Source organism: Mus caroli, chromosome 3, assembly GCF_900094665.2.
Source record: "Mus caroli chromosome 3, CAROLI_EIJ_v1.1, whole genome shotgun sequence".
NCBI lineage: Eukaryota > Metazoa > Chordata > Mammalia > Rodentia > Muridae > Mus > Mus caroli.
The window spans coordinates 142331458-142349003 of record NC_034572.1 but is presented as its reverse complement, the minus strand read 5'-3'; the positions used below and the strand labels follow the sequence as shown (position 1 = coordinate 142349003).

General features: G+C 42.3%; 1 long non-coding RNA gene across 1 annotated transcript in view; it reads left to right on the top strand.

Moving 5' to 3' along the window:
- Positions 1-15354, top strand: part of LOC115030602 — a 206329-nt gene extending 190975 nt beyond the window's left edge. Inside the window, exon 3 of the long non-coding RNA XR_003836189.1 lies at positions 15313-15354. This is a non-coding gene — a long non-coding RNA (uncharacterized LOC115030602). The remainder of the gene's footprint in view (positions 1-15312) is intronic.
- The last annotated feature ends 2192 nt before the right edge of the window (positions 15355-17546 follow it).

Genomic DNA, 17546 nt, shown 5'->3' with positions numbered 1-17546 from the left:
CTGTAAATCATTACCAAATTTCTACTGCTTAAGTTTACTTCGCACAATGTCAAATTTAAATGCAAATAGGTGTGTTTAAGTTGAGTGGACTTGCTAGGACTTGGGCACTAGTGTTCTGTTGATTGTCTGGGCATTTAATTCTCCCCAGAACAATAAAAGGGACCCACAAAACAAGCCCAGCTGCTTTTATTTCTTTTCACGCATGCTGTCATTGCCACTCAGAGGAGTAAGGAGGCCTGGAGGAAACAGAGCTTCCTTGTCTCACAACTGAGTTTTCCTCTGCATCTCCATCCTAGATCTGCCCTCAGTCACAGGTGCAGCATACTTCCCTCACCTCATAGGCTCGCATGAGTGAAGAACATCAAGAAGTCTTCCACATTCACAGAGTATCCCAGACAACTTAATCTGAGTAAGGAGACAAGGATTAGTACACACTTCATCCAACGTCACTGGAAAACACAAACTGGGACGGAAAGCCATTCCAGATGTCAGGCTGGGGAACACAGAAAGCAGAAGCCGGTGTGAAGGCTTTCGGACGCAAAGAGCAACACAGACTGGACACCTGTGACACTGACTGACCTAGCCATCATGCTGTAGGATACAGAATGCTCACCCAAGTGAGCGCTTGGCAATCTTACAAGGAATGCTGACCCTCCGACTTCCACATACACTTCAAATACAACGTTCGGTAATCTGGAGATGCATTCAGCAGTTAAAAGCACTCACTGGGATCTATGTTTGGTTCTTAGCACACGATTGGTAGCTCACAACCATCTGTAACTCCAGTTCCAGGAGATCCAATGCCCTGTTTGGGCCTGCACAGGTCCCAGGCACTCATGTGCTGCAACTCTCACATGCAGGTACTCTTAAAAATATAAGAAAGCTACAGTATCTACAAAAAGTATGCAGGGATCAGCTAAGGGTAGCTTTAGGACTCAGTTTGAAGAGCTAACCTTAAAAAAGAAACCCAGGCTGTGTGTTCTTTTAAACTCAGTTCACAGCACTGTTGATCCATTAATATCCTCCTTTAACATCTGTGCTGCTGTGCCCACCCTGCTTTGCTTCACCTCCTTGTCACCCCCCTCACCTGCCTCCCCATCCCTCACCCCAACTGTCTCTCTCTCTCTCTCTCTCTCTCTCTCTCTCTCTCTCTCTCTCTCTCTCACACACACACACACACACACACACACAGAGCTCCCATTGTGGAATGACTTGGAGATCATTTCACAGATGCACATGATGCCAACAACCATGCCCATAATTCTGAGCCCCTCCCTGGCTGCCTCTCAGAGCAGGGGGGTCTTTTCTTTTCATGGTGAGGTACACAGCTCTCATTTTGCTCAGAGTAGACTATCCTCTCCTCCTAGGACATCATTTGGTGTCACTGAAGAAGGCACAGCGAAGTGACATGTGAGAAAGACTGCTTCCAGAACGTTCTTTCTCCTTCCCTCTCTCCTGTAGCTTCTTGCATTGACCTCCTACCCTTTTCAGATGCACATTTGATAACTGATGATGGAATATGTGACATTTTGACAGACAGTTCACATGAGGTTATTATAGTCATCCCCATGCCTGCCTTGGCTACTGTAGAAATCATATTACCAGAGTCCTAACTAGACACACTACAGTGCTAGAAGCTGTAAAAGAATGTGTGTGATAAACAAGCAAACAAACAAACAAGACCCTGTACACGGAGACCGAAGAACCAGTTCAAGGGACAAAGCCCAATTTTCCAGCTCCTGTATCAAGGAAATGGATTAGTGACAGCTGGCCTAGGGCTGAACGACACCATGTCTCACAGCACCCGCAGACACTCTACTGAATGGCTCCTACCAGGCCCTTCTTATGTGCAAAGAGAGGAACAGGAGGAAGTCATTCAAGAGCAGCCACTCTGAATGGCATGCAAGGACTTAGTGAAATACTCACTCAGGACAGCTTTTTTAATCCTCAAAAGTCGACCTACCAGAAGAAGTTGAGTGAATGGTGGTGATAAACATGCTGGTCTTGCCTGCTGATTAAAGTGCTGTGTGTGTTCGATATACCTCTTTAGAAATCAAAGGAGTTATCCTGCTAATGAACTAAATTAGACTGAACTAACATTCACGTTAATAATTATTACTTACAGAAGTAGCTGTGTTCGAGGCGTTAATGATAACGTGAATACTGAATGTATAATAGTTCTCAGGTGCAGAGCCCCCCGGTTTAGAGCAGACTTGACAGAGATATGCAAACACCCTCCCAAACCCACATTTGAAGGCTAGGAGGAGTTTCTCTTAAGTAATGATGGTCAATTAGTTCCTAAGTAAATAATGAAAAGACATTAAAGCCAAACGTTTGGACTGGAGAGGTAACTCAATGGGTAAAGACCTTGCAGTGTACGCTTGAAGCCCACAGTTCAGACACCCAGAGCTCACACAAAAGCTTAGAACAGTCACCCTAGGGCTGGACAAACAGTGACAAGTGTGTCTCAGGGGCTCCTTGTCCAGCTGTGCTAGCTCAGAGAACTCTACAGTCCGTGACATAGCTTGTTTCAAAAACTAAGTCAGAGAGCAATAGTGGAAGATAACATTCATTGCTGGCCTTTATACATGGCACTTGTACCCGCACTCACAAGTACACATACGCATATAACATGCACACACACACACACACACACACACACACACACCAGAAGAATTAACCGGAAAAAACTCACATAAACTCTCTAATATTACACATGAAATTCATATGGTACTCATTTTCCCTTAAAATGAGCCATGATAAAAAAAGAAAAGCAATTTTGTGTACTCGAGGGTAGAAATGAAAAGATACGCATTGGTGGTAGTATTGATTTTTATTTTTTAAATCTACTAAAAGGCTGTTAGTAGGCACAGGCCATGGTTACAGTGACCAACAAGAGCTACCTTTGCTTTGCCCCTGGGGAGGAGGCAGCTCCACGGGTCCTGTTGTCTGTGTCGAGGTGTGGGAAAAAATGAGAAGTATTTGGTGTAGATCATCATTGTATCCATGAACAGTTTAATGTCCCCATGGTTGTCTTGTCCTTTGGTTTTCTTGTCCTTTGTCTAGAGTAGGTACCATTCTCAGCCTCCTTAAAACAGCAAGAGCAACATCCAAAGCTATTTGACAAAGGGGAAGTAGCCTTTGGGGTCTAATATGTGAGTGTGTCCAAGTTCACACAGGCTCTCACCAGAAAATAAAAGAGGGACTTTGCAGAGATGTGAGCTGCGTTAATTCAGTCTGCAATCAGAGCGTCATGAGTTATCAGCATGGAGAGGCGAAACTAAGCAAAGCTTATGTAGAGGGATGTCTCTTCATCCCTGAAGAGAAAAAAAAAAGACCCTTTTAAAAAATAAAACTTAATCTGGACTTTGTGGCACTGGTACATGATGAGTCCCAGCACTTGGGAGGCAGAAGAACGCCAACCTGGTCTACAAAGTGAGTTTTAGGACAGCCAAGGCTATACTGAGAAACTTATCTCAACAAACATGAACAAAGAAAAAGCAACAGCAAAATGATTTTTTAAAAATAATGAAATAAAGTCTCTCACTTTCCCTGGCAGTGAAGCTGATCGTGTATCTAGTATGAACCCACTAGTGTTACATGTCCTTTTCGAAAGACTAGATTCCTCCCAAAGTCAGGATGGACAAAATGCCATGGGTACTTTCCTTCTCAGGCTCTACTCGTCTGGGGTGATACAGTGCGCATTTCCTCTCATGGCTGCTTTTCCTTTATACCAAGATGCGTCCAAAAGAAAGGAAAATGAATTTTTCACAGGGATGTTTGTCTTCAACACTGTTTGGTACAAATTATAGAGAAAGGGGTTTTCTGGAAATCGTTATGTTATTATTAAACATTTATGAGGCATTAGGACCAGCCAGTATGGATCGAGATAGCAGATTTTTCAAGTTATTTCTATCAATGGTAGGGAGTTAGAAAAAAATACCTTTTTTTTTCTTAAAGTCTCAGTATTTTATCATAGTCTGTACTACCTCCACCCCCACGGGCAGTGCCAGCCATTGAACAGCTGAGTGTTTTCCATGGTGTGTGTCCTATCAGACTCAAGGTCTGTACAGGTGTGTGTCTCACCTCGTGTACCCACAGCCTGCACACCTTCCTAGTTACAGTATCGTGATAGCTCACGTCAATTAAACAGGGAGGGAGAATGGCTTCATTGAGGAATCCTTGTAATCAACTGTAAAGAGACAAAGGTCATGTGGCAGATTTTGCCTACACCTCCCCCCGCCCCCCTGCCCTTTACTTAGGCAGAAGACTGTGTGAATGCAAATTGCTTTATTGGTGAAGGGAATTAAAATTATAAAAAGCCAGGCTTTAAAGAAGTGCAAAATCAGGGCTGTGTAGAAACAGGGACAATATAATTGTGGTATGGATCCCCATATGGGACTAAATTATCTAGATTTTAGTAATGTCAGCAGTTCTGTGCAGTCGCTGGAACGCAGCCAATGGACCATGTTTGCCTCATTTTTAAGACGGCTCTGATTCGACGCAATCTTAAGTATGCAGAAAGCTAAAATTGTTTCGGGTAGCTGGGTGGCACTTCTCAGATACATGTCCTTGAATGTCAGAAATTCTACATGACTATTAAATAACACAGAGAGGGCATTACATTTCTCAGCAAAGGGCTGTTTATTAACATTTCTACCTTACCTATACCATCTTCCCCATAAGAGAAGGAAAAAAAAGGTACCCTCTCCCAGGAGTCCATACCAAGGCTCTCTTCTTTTACAGCACACCATTCAGTAATACTGTTTTGTAACAACTCAATAAAGCTGATAGTTGTTCTGGGTAATTACCCACAGCCCCCTGCAGGACAAATTAGCATTCACGACCTGAATAATGCTTACTAGAAAGAGTTCAATGGAATTTACTTAATCAGAGTCAATGCTTTCTGTTGGCTAATTTTTTTAACCTAGTCCCCAGTGCCTGCTAATAGCAAATATCTATCAAGCTAGTATTTGATATTTGATAAAGGGGGGCAGTGCAGTCATTTTTAAGTTATTAAGTTAGTAGTGTATTTGGTAGAGGGAATCTAGAAAATAATTGAGTTTTATTTAATATCTAATATGTGAAAAATGCCATTTTCTTTTAAAGTTTCTAATTGTTATTTTTTCTCTTGTTAATACTTAATTTTTTAGAAAGACCAAAATCAGATTATTTCATTTTCTATTTATCCCTCAGTATATTCTCCATTCGTTGAGAATGCCAGAATAATAATCATAATTTTAGGATGGATATTTTATAATCACTCTGTAATCTTGGTCATCAATGATTAGAGCAAGAGGTACTGTCTTTGATAGTTTGATTTTTGTTTTCTTTAATTCCTTATGATTTTCTGGGTATGGATCAAAATACCATGGAGTCATGTCAGACAGCATGATGAGTCAGACGTTCTATCTACTGAGCATCAGTCGCACACAGAACACTCTTGGAGGGAAATAACTGATTTCATTTTTTTCTTGAAACGGCTCAGTAACGGAGGGGCCACTATCCCCATACTTATAAAGGAGGAAATGGGGTTCAAATGTAAGATAAGGACTCAGGTATTCAGTAAGGAACAGAACTCAAGATACTTCAACCAAAGGTTATGGGGAGAGAGAGAGAGAGAGAGAGAGAGAGAGAGAGAGAGAGAGAGAGAGAGATTGATTTAGAAAAACAAATCATAAGCTGATGTTTATGACTGGATCTCTTCCTGAAATAAGATTTCTTATCCTGGGTGAGACTTCTCTAAACTACACTCCTTGCCTTTGAAGGATGCTCCTGTAAACACCAGGCCATAATGGCATTTGTTTGAGTCCAGCTGTCCATCTTCCTGTCATATTGTATGCAACTCCACAGTCCAGCAGAGCAAAAGGCAGACTTGACTGGATTCCATAACAGAATGTCAGATAGTCAGACCAAACTCCTGAGGACCAAGGTCTGAGCTCTTACCCCAGACAACCAACCAGCATCAGAGGAGTCCTCCTCTGTGATTCAATCAGCAGAGATGTAACAACTTCTGAGGATGTGGAGACAGCCTAAAAATCTTGAGTTTTGAAGCATCATTTCAGGTTTTGTTTAGCTAATGTGGTTGTTCCTGCTTCTATTTTGTATTTACTTGGAGGGTGTGCTCCTTGCAGGCAGCTTAGGATAGGGGCATTATGTGAGTGGTTAGAACCCCAGAGAGAAAGGCCCTGAACCCTCCACTGATGAAATTCCGTATTTTAAATGTATATAGCAGTTCAGGACCACAGAAATAGAGGTTTTGCCCACACCAGCTCCTGTGCCAGACGACTCTTAAGAGAATTTGGTCCTTAATTAAATTTCTCGGGGTGCAAAATGGTTACCCTATTTCTACATCGAAATAAATAAAAAATGTTTCTTCAACTTTAGGGGTTTCAGAAAGACTGCGACACATTTTTGCACAGATTTCCCTTTCAAACGCTAAAGTGCTGCAAGGGAAACTCAATCCATATGTTTCAGATTTTCTTAGGGCTGTATCAGAATCTTCTGTTGCAGTTGACATTTGATGTTCATGAAGTTTGCTGAATGCTTTCGATTTGCCTTTAACTCAAGAACAGAAAGTTGATTTGTCAAGCCTTAAGTTCCCAAACCCCAAAGCATTAAATTTGGGTGGAAGAGAACAAACTTAAAATTCTGCATCAGGCATTAAATTTAATAAAACATTTGTCTCGTTATCTCTATAATTCTGCTTACATGCATATGCCTATGCCAGGCCATAGGGATACATGAACACATTTTGTATAGTGGCATGGTAAAGAGAAAGGAGGAGAATGGAAAGACACTAGGTATGTTTCTCCTTACGAACTTACATATTAATGGATAATGTTTATGATTCAGTGCAAAAAATATCTACTGAGCATTATCACCTACATTGTCTGTGTGTCAACAATCATTGTTCATTCTCCGGCTGGTATCTGCCAGACCTTCATCGCCTTAAATATCATAGTCATGTAAAAGGCGTTGTCCTTGTGGCCTTCGCCATATCAGAGGTCTTTAAAATGAGTAAGATGGTTCAGCGGGTAAGAGCACCAGACTGCTCTTCCAAAGGTCCTGAGTTCAAATCCCAGCAGCCACATGGTGGCTCACAACCATCTCTAATGGGATCAGATGCCCTCTTCTGGTGTGTCTGAAGACAGCTACAGTGTACTTGCATATAATAATAAATACGTCTTTGGGCCAGAGCAGAGATTCTGAGTTCAATTCCCAGAAACCACATGATGATTCACAACCATCTAAACAGCTATAGTGTACTCATATACATAAAAATAAAACAAATCTTTTAAAAAATAAAAATAAAATGACAGCCTCCTCTGATTTGAGATTTAAAATGTGCTTGGTCTTGTTTGAAGTATAGTAATGTCACCCCACCAGAATCAGTTCTTGGGGTAGGGTGGGAGGGGTGTCGGTGGTCCTGAGTATACAGGAACTCTTCCATTTTGTTTCTCGGTAGATGGTATGGGAGTGAGCTGTTCACTGCAGAGTCTGATTGGAATGTGAAGCTCTTTATAGTTATGGTTGGACCATGGATATTTCTCCTCTTAGGGTTAGTGTGGAAACTAAGAACATGATTGTAACCAAAAAGAGCAAAAATTCATCCTGAGACCTCGAAGATAACTGTGTTTCACACTGTATTAAATTCTTCTATTTTACTCTTGGTATATGTGTATTTATTGTGGGTTGGGTTTTTTTTTTTTTTGTTTTTCTTTTGTTTTTTTTTTCATCTTAAGGTTTATATTGCCTTAACTACAGTGATATAGACCAGCCAGATATTGGACTGCGCTTTAGATAGAGAAACAGACAGCTCAATCAAGTATTCAAATGCAGTTATTGAGATGTGATCTCTAAGCATTTCCGTTGTCCTGGCCATCACGCTCCTTTTGTTAATACTGCAGATGGTGTCTTTGCCAATGTCAATCATCTTCTCTTGAGAAGGAATAATTACCCGCATGTCAGGGCACCGGACACACCTACAAGCACCTACCTGTGCTTGGCTTCTTTTCCCTCCCAGAATAACAATGAGTCTGTGCATCAGTCAACGTAGTTGCTAGAAAACCAACAGTTTGGGGTGTAGAGTACAAAGGATGGCCACCCAGGGGACTTTGTCTGGAGAACAGAGGGTAAATGCAGGTGGTCTCCCAAGATGTTTGTATGTCTTCATTCCTTTCCAGCACTCTTGTGAACCATCCTCTTTGTGCATCTTTCTCAAGAGGCCATTGACTTTTCTACACTATTACCCATATTTTGTTTTATATTGGTTTGGCGGGGAGAGTGGATTTGGTTTGGTTTGATTTCCTTTCCTTTTCTTTCCTTTCCTTTCCTTTCCTTTCCTTTCCTTTCCTTTCCTTTCCTTTCCTTTCCTTTCCTTTCCTTNCCTTNCCTTNCCTTNCCTNCCCTNCCCTTCCCTNNCCTNNCCTCNCCTTNCCTCTCCTTTCCTCTCCTTTCCTTTCCTTTCCTTTCCTTTCCTTTCCTTTCCTTTTATTGAGGTGGGAACTCATGTAGCCCAGGCTGGCCTCCATCTGTCTATGTAGATAAAGATGATCTTGTACTTCCATGTCCAAGTGCCAGTATTGAGGGAATGCATCACAATGCTAATTTTTTGTGATGCTGGAAAGCAGTCACAGGGCCTTGTGCATGCTTGTGGAGCACTCTACCAGTCAAGCTTTATCTGGGTCCTGTTTAAGGTGCTCATTACCATCAAGCTATACTAGTAATTATGTTCTGGTGCTGGGGATTAAATTGGGGTCTGAGGCATGCTGGACAAGGGCTTTACTATGAAACCATACCCCCAGCTCATAACTCTGCAGCTGTCTTATAGGCCATGGTCACCCTTACTCCAGGGACCTTGAGGGTCTTGCCTCTCCATTCCAAAAGAAACTTCCAGCATCTTACTATCTGCCAATGGTGCTTTGGCCTTCTTGTCTGGTCTTTCTTTAAGGTCCTAGGTGTGGCAGTAGGAGAAGCCAGCAGGATTTAACGATTATGGCTAATCCTGGCCAGTGATCCCTCTTCCTCGACCACTTGCCAGCGTACCTACAATCTCAGTAACCATGAACTGAGCTGCCACCCGCTCTGTACTGCAGCCAGCAATCATGGCCATGTGAATGAAAAAAATATATAATTAAACTCATTACTTCATATGCAACCTGAAATTTTTAATTTAAAAATTCATATATGTCTGAGTGAGAGAGAGAGAGAGAGAGAGAGAGAAGATCACTCTGTTTCATTTCTGCTATTAATGTGATCAACACGTTCATTGATTACTCCCACTAAAGAGGAAATTGACAGTAGGTCCTGAGACAACGACATCATCCTTGAGGAAAGACAGAGAGCTTAGTTCTGCACAACCTCAGTAGCCAAGCAGCTCAGACAGAAACTCACCTTGCGATCAGAGAAGGTGAGCACCTTGTGAAGGAACGGAGGGAGGGAGCAAGAGAGTGGGGCTGAAACAAAGGAGCTTGTGGAAGGACTCAGTGGTCAAGGTCACTTACTGCTCTGCCAAGGGCGGGCAAGGGCACAGTTCCTACTCAGCAGCTCACAACTGTCTATAACTCTCTAGTTCCAGGAGACTCCTTCTCTTCTGACCTCCAAGGGATCGGCTGTTGGAGGGGGGAGTGGGGGAGAGAGTTTAGACAGAATAACAGCAAAGTCTACAATGACTGTGACACTCTATGACCAGCTCTGCACTTCCTTTAGTCCTTGTTTACTGTAAAGAGCAAACCACACAGTGTCTAACCTGGGCATGGTGGCACACATGTTTAAGTCCAATACTGAGGAGGCAGAGGCAGTTGGATGTCTGAATTGAAGGCCATCCTGGTCTACAAAGTGAATTTTAGGATAGCCAGAACTACATACTGAAAACCTGTCTTGAAAAACAATAATCAGTTAAACAAACAAACAAAAAACCAACCAAACAAACAAACAAACAAAACCCAGGCAGTTTTATGTAAGGACTAAAATTTAGGCAGGGAATAGAGAGACATTAGCTTTTCTAAAGGAAAAGCATTATTTGATCTGAACAAGGTGCCAAAGGAACACCTGTAGTCCTGTCTCGCAGAAGCTGAAACAGGAGGATCACAAGTTAGGGAATGAGCTATACACAGTGAGACCCTGCCTCAAAAAAAAAAAAAAAAAAAAAAAGATCCAGTCACTCTCGCTCGCTCCAGGAAGCATCTCTTCAGTCCTCCAGCCACACTCTCTCCGGGAAGCATCTCTCCATCATATCTTCCAGCCTTAGAGTTTGTTGCTTTGTGATTTGCACTTTCTAAAGCCTTTCCTTAAGTGTTTCCGAATTGGGGGAAGGTCGGCTATAGCACTCCTTCCCATTTTCCAGGCAGCGTGCTGCTGCCCAGGGTCACACAGAGGCAAGTCCTATGACCTTTCTGCTGTGCCACATTGATTTCTATTTGTACGAACAAAACATATTGGTCCTGGGGATAAAGAGTACAGTGCAGCTTGATCTTGCCTGCAGATGCTCACAATTCCTGATCCTAAACAGCTCGGGGGCAGCCCCACAGGATTTCCCGTGCACATGACCACGTACTTGACTTTCAGATGTATCTGTGGTGTCTGTACCAGCCCAGGAAGATCACAGCTTACTCCATTAATAGTGGATGATCATTAATTATGCTCCAAGTGTTTACCCATGAATCCAAAACAGTGAAGGTAGAAAAAAAATGGTATAGAGAAAGGTACTGATTTTAGCTTTATAAGTAGTAGAGCCCAGAGCAACAAATAATGTAGATATTAGTGGTCTTGGATCGGATCAGTCCACTGTTAACATGCCAGCTTATGGAGAAGGAATCTTCCTAATTGATCCCTGGCACCCAGCAGGGGTGGCATAGCTTACAACTTTCTTCAGATAACACTTCTTGATTTCCTAAGAACTGGGCATTACCCAATGACCCCATTTCACGGAAAATTCCACAAAGCCAAGGTTCAATGACTATTACAACACATATAACCAGTGACTCACTCTTCTGTCATTCTTGCTGGGATTTGGACAAGGACCCAAGATTTTCTTTAAGAATTGTCTTAGGTGAGCGGAGAGTGGCCCCCTACCTGGCAGCAGTGAGTTCAGCCTCCTTGCTATGAGCAAGTCTTGTAGTGCCCTTGACTCTGTGGTATTGGCTTGTGACATTCCCCTTCCTCTGTTTTCTGTTCCCTGATGCACACATACAAATGCTGGCGCTCCTGCAGCTGCACTGGTTCCAGTGACAAGGATGTGTTCCTGGGCTGAAGGACCTGAAAGCTTGGGTTTTATGCAATGTGCTGCACTGCCAGGTTGCTTTCATTCCTGAGAGAATTGTGTGTACATTTCACTCAGGCTACGATGGAGGCTGAGTCTCTTATGGCTGCTTAATTCCTAAGCAATACAATCTCCGTAGCAAACAATGCACTGATAAAGCCAGAAAGGTTCCCATCCTGCTTCCTTGGAACATCCTCAGCTGTGGTGAGCATCTTCAGGAGAACAAGAGAAATGGTCTGCAGGAGCTCAGGACTCTGCTAAGAATTAGCATTTCAATCAGTAGGGAGCAAAACCACAAGAACCATCAAGGAGGCACCTACTGAATACCTTCCTATCCCGAAGCCCAAAGCTGCTCGCTTCCCGGTACCTGCCATGAGTGTGTTCCGCACCTCTCCACCCTAGCATTCAACTATCCTCCAATTCATTAGCTAATTAGCTCGCATCAGGATGTGAGAAATTGATGCCACCTTTCTTTCAGTCCTGGATTTTTAAAGCTACTCACAATTAAAATAGAGTGAAATGTTTAAATATGGGATGAAGTTACATATGTGGCATATACAGGTCAAATTATGATTCCAGCATTTCAAGGGGAACGTTGTGTTTGATTTAAAAAATAGACTGACTCACAGATTTGCTCCCTTTCCTTGTTTTGAGCTTTAAATAAATAGTTTAAAATAAAATGAACGCTTTGTACATGCATTTGTGTTAAAATAATATAAAACATTCAATATTAGAACATTTTTTTATACATGGACACTTAAGCAGAATCTATTTTATGTCAGAGAAAAATGACAAATAGCGTATCATTTGATGCTTCATAATTTTTGGTTTTCAGCTTTCTGGGTCACCGGTTTTTCAGAGTTTTCATTCTTCCCGCACATTAGTTATGTGATTGAGGAGGGTGTCAGGCCGCTCAGACATGGGAAAGGATGATGGGCCGGAATTAAATCCTTCTTTTCTTTTGGCTGAGTGTACAAAACACAGTGTGATTTAGTAGCCCTTCCCGTGTGCAGCAACTGCTCTCTGCTGCGGGCAGCGTTGAGAAGACACTGTCATGGATACCCAGATGAGCGTCACAGATTGAATAGACTCAGCCCTGAGCACTGGAGGAATGCTGTGCTCCTGCAGACAAGAGAAGAGTGGAAGGCAGTTGCTGGTTGACTTTAATGAAGGAGTCTGTTCACGAGGGGATAGGACGATAGGACTGTATGACAGATCAAGAGCACTCCGTCTCCAAGGAACCCATACACAGGCATGGGACACCACTGGAGTCCAGAGAGTGAGTGACAGGCCAACCACACAGCCAGGAGAACAGGAAACCCAGGGTTGGGCAGGATTGTCCAGGAGAGAGAGACTGGGAGGGGTGGATCATTCCCAGCTGAAGATCAAACCCTGGGCTTCACACAGTTCTGTCATGTGTCCGACCACTGAACATTCTTCCAGCCCCTGTGTATTATAAGAAATTCCATGTGGTTTAAGCTATACTGCTGACTATTTTCTTGACATTTTGTTATTTAGCAGCGAATCAATTAATTACTCCATTCTCAGTGATGGGGATTATGCCCAGAGCCTTATACATGCCGGCAAGTCCTCGACCAGTGAACTAAATCTCAGACTCCACGCATTTTTCTATCTTTAATAAATGACCATTGCTGACATTTTAAGGAGAAAGGAAGCAAAATTTTTACATTGACAATTATTTAAACCAGTTAACTAAAAAATAATTCTGAGCTGGGCGTGGTGGCGCACGCCTTTAATCCCAGCACTTGGGAGGCAGAGGCAGGCGGATTTCTGGGTTCGAGGCCAGCCTGGTCTACAGAGTGAGTTCCAGGACAGCCAGGGCTATACAGAGAAACCCTGTCTCAAAAAAACCAAAAACAAAACAAAACAAAAAAAAATCTGATAATAATGAAAGTTCATCGGACCTTTTAAATTATTACTATGATAAATCTAACTCTTGCTTGATTTTTTTCTGTTTGTTTGCTTGTTGTTTGTTCTGAAACCCACTCTGTAGACTAGGCTGGCCTTGAACTCACAGAGATCCACCTGCCTCTGCTTCCCAAGTACTGGGATTAAAGGCATGCAGCACCAACACCTGGCTCATTATTCATTTTAATGTATTGAATACTCTAACCTGCTCTTCCTTAACAAGGAATGTGTAGCTCATTTATTATCATTATTATTATTATTACTTTACTATTTTGAAACAAGGTTTTATGTTCTGAAGGGTGACCTTGAACTCATTCTGTAGCTAAGGATAACCTTGAATTCCTGATTTTCCTGCCTCCACCTCCTGTGTGCTGGGATTACAGGCATAAGCCACCGTGCTTGATTTAGGTTCTCAGGATCAAATGGTAGGCAAGCACCCTCTGAGCCACATCCCCAGCCATCTATTGTTCACTTTTAATCATAGATTACACACTAAGATAACTTCAATTCTAAGGGATCTGACACCCTCTTCTGACCTCCTCAGACACAAAGCAAACACATGGTGTCCATACATGCAAGCAGAAAAAACACTCATGCACACAAATAAATCTAAAAGAAGTTTAAAAATTACATCCTTGTCTTGATGAACCACCAGTGACCTCTAATAAGAAGAGAAATGAAATATTCTACTCATGTAATCTCCTAGGTCAAATAGAGTTTTTCATTTCATTTTTAGACAATTAGTCAAAGGCTATGGTAACAAAGGGGGTGGGGTGGGGTTAGATGACTCCCACGGCAGAGGGACTTTCTGCCCAGAGTGACTTTAGAAGGAAAGAACCAACTCCACCGTGCCCTTTTCTGGCATTTGCATATGCACACTGTCATACCTCACACACACACTGTATACACATGCACAGACACATATAAAACAGTAAATAAAATTTTACATTCAAATTTCTTAAAGAAAATCAAGTAGATTTTCAAACTCATTTCGTTGTCTTGTATCACAGAGTCTTTCTCTCTTAATGTTTGCTTGTTTTATAAATAATTAAAAGCAACGTTATAACACATAGATGTGAGGAATACCTTCTGGACCTGTGGGAGTTGCCGTCTAGCAAGGATGGTCCAGAAATGATACTGATAATGACTGCAAAGCTCAAGTTGGCTACGCTGCTCCCTTGCAGTGGTCCGCACACTGTTTCCCTCTTCGGTGCTTCCACGGGTGATTTCCATGACAAATTCATCTCAGGGTTACAGCTTGATAATTAACAAACGGCTTATAAACAGGTAGCACCTTTGTAAGTCACTAAGAAGAAACAATGCCATTATAGGTCTTCAAAACTTTTTTACCTTGAGTAGAAGGGGGAAAAAAAAGATAGTTAATGTTTAACATGACTTTCTGTTTAAATTTTTATAAGGCCCAATTAGGAGTTCCTTCTATTGAGGTTTTTCTCTCTTTCAGAGGGGCGATACTGTTTGAAAAACAGTGCTTACATTTTTTTTCTGCTTTAAACATACTTTCTACTTATGTAAATATCTCTACCTTGCTATTACCTATGTCAGTGATACCCAAAGGAAAGTTTATTTCAAATGTATAAACTTTCCATATTTGGGAACAAGAAAATTAAATCCGATTTTTTTTGTCTGTTTGTTGTTTAAAATTCTAACATAAGTTTGCCCAAGGGCTAAGCTAATACAAACATACTTATCCTGCTACAATGTATTTATTTACTGCATTCTCCCTCTCTTTCTCTCCTCCTCCACGTCCCCCCATCTCCCTCTCCTTCTTCCTCTCCATCTCCCTATCTCCCCCACCTCTCTCTGTCTATTTGGGTGTGGGCCTGAGAAAACTGGTGTATATGAGTGTGTGTGGTTAAATAGTTGTGTGTGTGTAGCTAGATGAATGTATATGTGTGTGTGGTATAGTTATGCGTGTAAGTAGGTAGATGTACATGTAGAGGCCAGTGTTTAATGTCAGTCATCTTCCTCAATCATTTTTCCACCTTAATTTTTTTTGAGAATGGGTCTCTCATTTGGAGAGTTTTTGGAGCTCACAGATTGACTAGAAATACTGGCCAAAACTCCCCAGACATCCACCTGTCTCTGTCTCTCCAATGCAGGAATTTCTGGATCCTGACACCACAGCTGGATTTTTATGTAAGTCAGCCCCTCATGCTCATGTACCCCGAGCCTTACCAACTGACTCATCTCCCTGACTCCTCAGCCTTACCTAATGTAATTTGGGAAGGATTGTTGGTGACCATTTGAGGCATCTCTGGTTTCAGCATCTCTAACAAGTTGATGGGTAGAATTTAATGGAATTGAAGTCAAATGTCAAAAACTTTCAATCGTACTTCATTGTGATGTTCCAAAGCCAAATATGAAATCAATATAAAAACAGGATATTTGGGGCTGGAGAGATGACTCAGCAGTTAAGAACACTGACTGCTCTTCCAGAGGTCCTGAGTTCAATTCTCAGCAACCACATGGTGGCTCACAACCATCTGTAATGGGAGCCAATGCTCTCTTCTGGTGTGTCTGAAGACAGCTATAGTGCACTCATATACATAAAATAAATTAATAAATCTAAAAAAATAGCTGGAATATTTTCATTTTAAAAAGTTCAAATTGGGGATTTAGTCTGTTGGATGTGATTACGGTTACCCAGAGATAGGAGTCTGGCTTTTCCCTTAAAGGCCCAAAGAGACCAGATAACACTGTGTACTGCATGTCTTACACCCAACCCTATGGTCACCTACAGCCTCCTTATCTCAGAGTGCTCCCAGTCTGTGTTGTCATTCAAATATATTGACAACCTCTGCCTGCAGATGCTCACAAGTCCCCAGTCCTAAACAGCTCGGGGGGCAACCCCACAGAATTTCCTGTGCACATGACCATGTACTTGACTTCCAGATGTATCTGTGGTGTCTGTACCAGCCCAGGAAGATCACAGCCTACTCCATTAATAGTGGATGATCATTAATTATGCTCCAAGTGTTTACCCATGAATCCAAAGCAGGGAAGGTAGAAAAAAAATTGTATAGATAAAGGTACTGATTTTAGTTTTATAAATAGTAGAGCCCAGAGCAACAAATACTGTAGATATTAGTGGTCTTGGATCAGTTCAGTCAACTGTTAACATGGCAGCTTATGGAGAAGGAATCTTCCTAATTGATCCCTGGCACCCAGCAGGGGTGGCATAGCTTACAAGTTTCTTCAGATAACACTTCTTGATTTCCTAAGAACTGGGCATTACCATGACCCCATTTCACGGAAAATGTTTGTTCAAATGTTTGTCCTTTTCAAAATCCATATGTTGAAACTCCTGCTGCTGCGTGGCAGTATTAAGAGGTAAGGCTTTCGGGGTATGACTAGATCACTTGGGATGCGGGTCCCCATGAAAAGGCCTGGGGCCTTTGAGAAGCTAAGGGAGGTGTGTGTTCTGTATGAACAAAGCAGGGAGACGCCTTCTTGGAAACAGAAAAGGAACTCTTGCCAAACATTGAATCTGCAGGCACCTTGACCTTGGGCTTCTCCGCCTCCTGCACGATGAGAAACAAACTTCCATTATGTATAAATCACTCACTGGAAGATATTTTTAGAGCCATCTGAAAAGATTAAGAAGATGGTGGTGGGGGGGGGGGCTATCAGAAATATGTAACTAGAGCCAAAGTGAGTCATCTTGTAAATACTACAGCAGTTAGGAAGTGGGGAGCTGAGATTCTTCAGAATAGAGTTGACCCCCATTCTTCCTGGTAATCTAACACCTACCATATTGCCTGGTCTATAGTAAGCACTCAATAAACATCTGTGACAGGATTTAAGTGAACAAGTCTGTCATTGTTGGCTGATACAGAGGGAAAATCCTGTGAATAAAATGGGCTTCTAACTCTATCTGGAAGGACAGGCAGGATTTGTACCGATGGAAAAAATAGAACTGTGTACTGACAATGGGAACACAGCAGAAGCCAAACTCTGGAGAGGACCTAAGAAATGGGCTAGAGGAGGACTGTGGGTGAGTTTTCCAGACTAGAGCTGAGAGCGCACAGAGCCAAGCATTAAATCTAAATGTTTCTAGGAAAGGTGGGAAGAGATTTATGTAGAGCCTTAAAAACTGGACTGAGGGCTGTGGGCTTTCTTAGGTAAGTGAACAAGCAGAGGCTGAGAGAGAGGCTTGGAGGAAATGTTGTTTGGGGGAGTGAACCTGGAGCCAGTGGGAGGAAAGGATCCAAGGACAGATGCATGAACAGCTTGTGGGTGGGTGGGTGGGTGGGAGGGGTGGGGTGGGAAGGGCGTGGTGGTGAGGAGGTGTGGGAAGCAGATAGAGGAGGTGAGCTGTGGGCTGTGTTAGTGC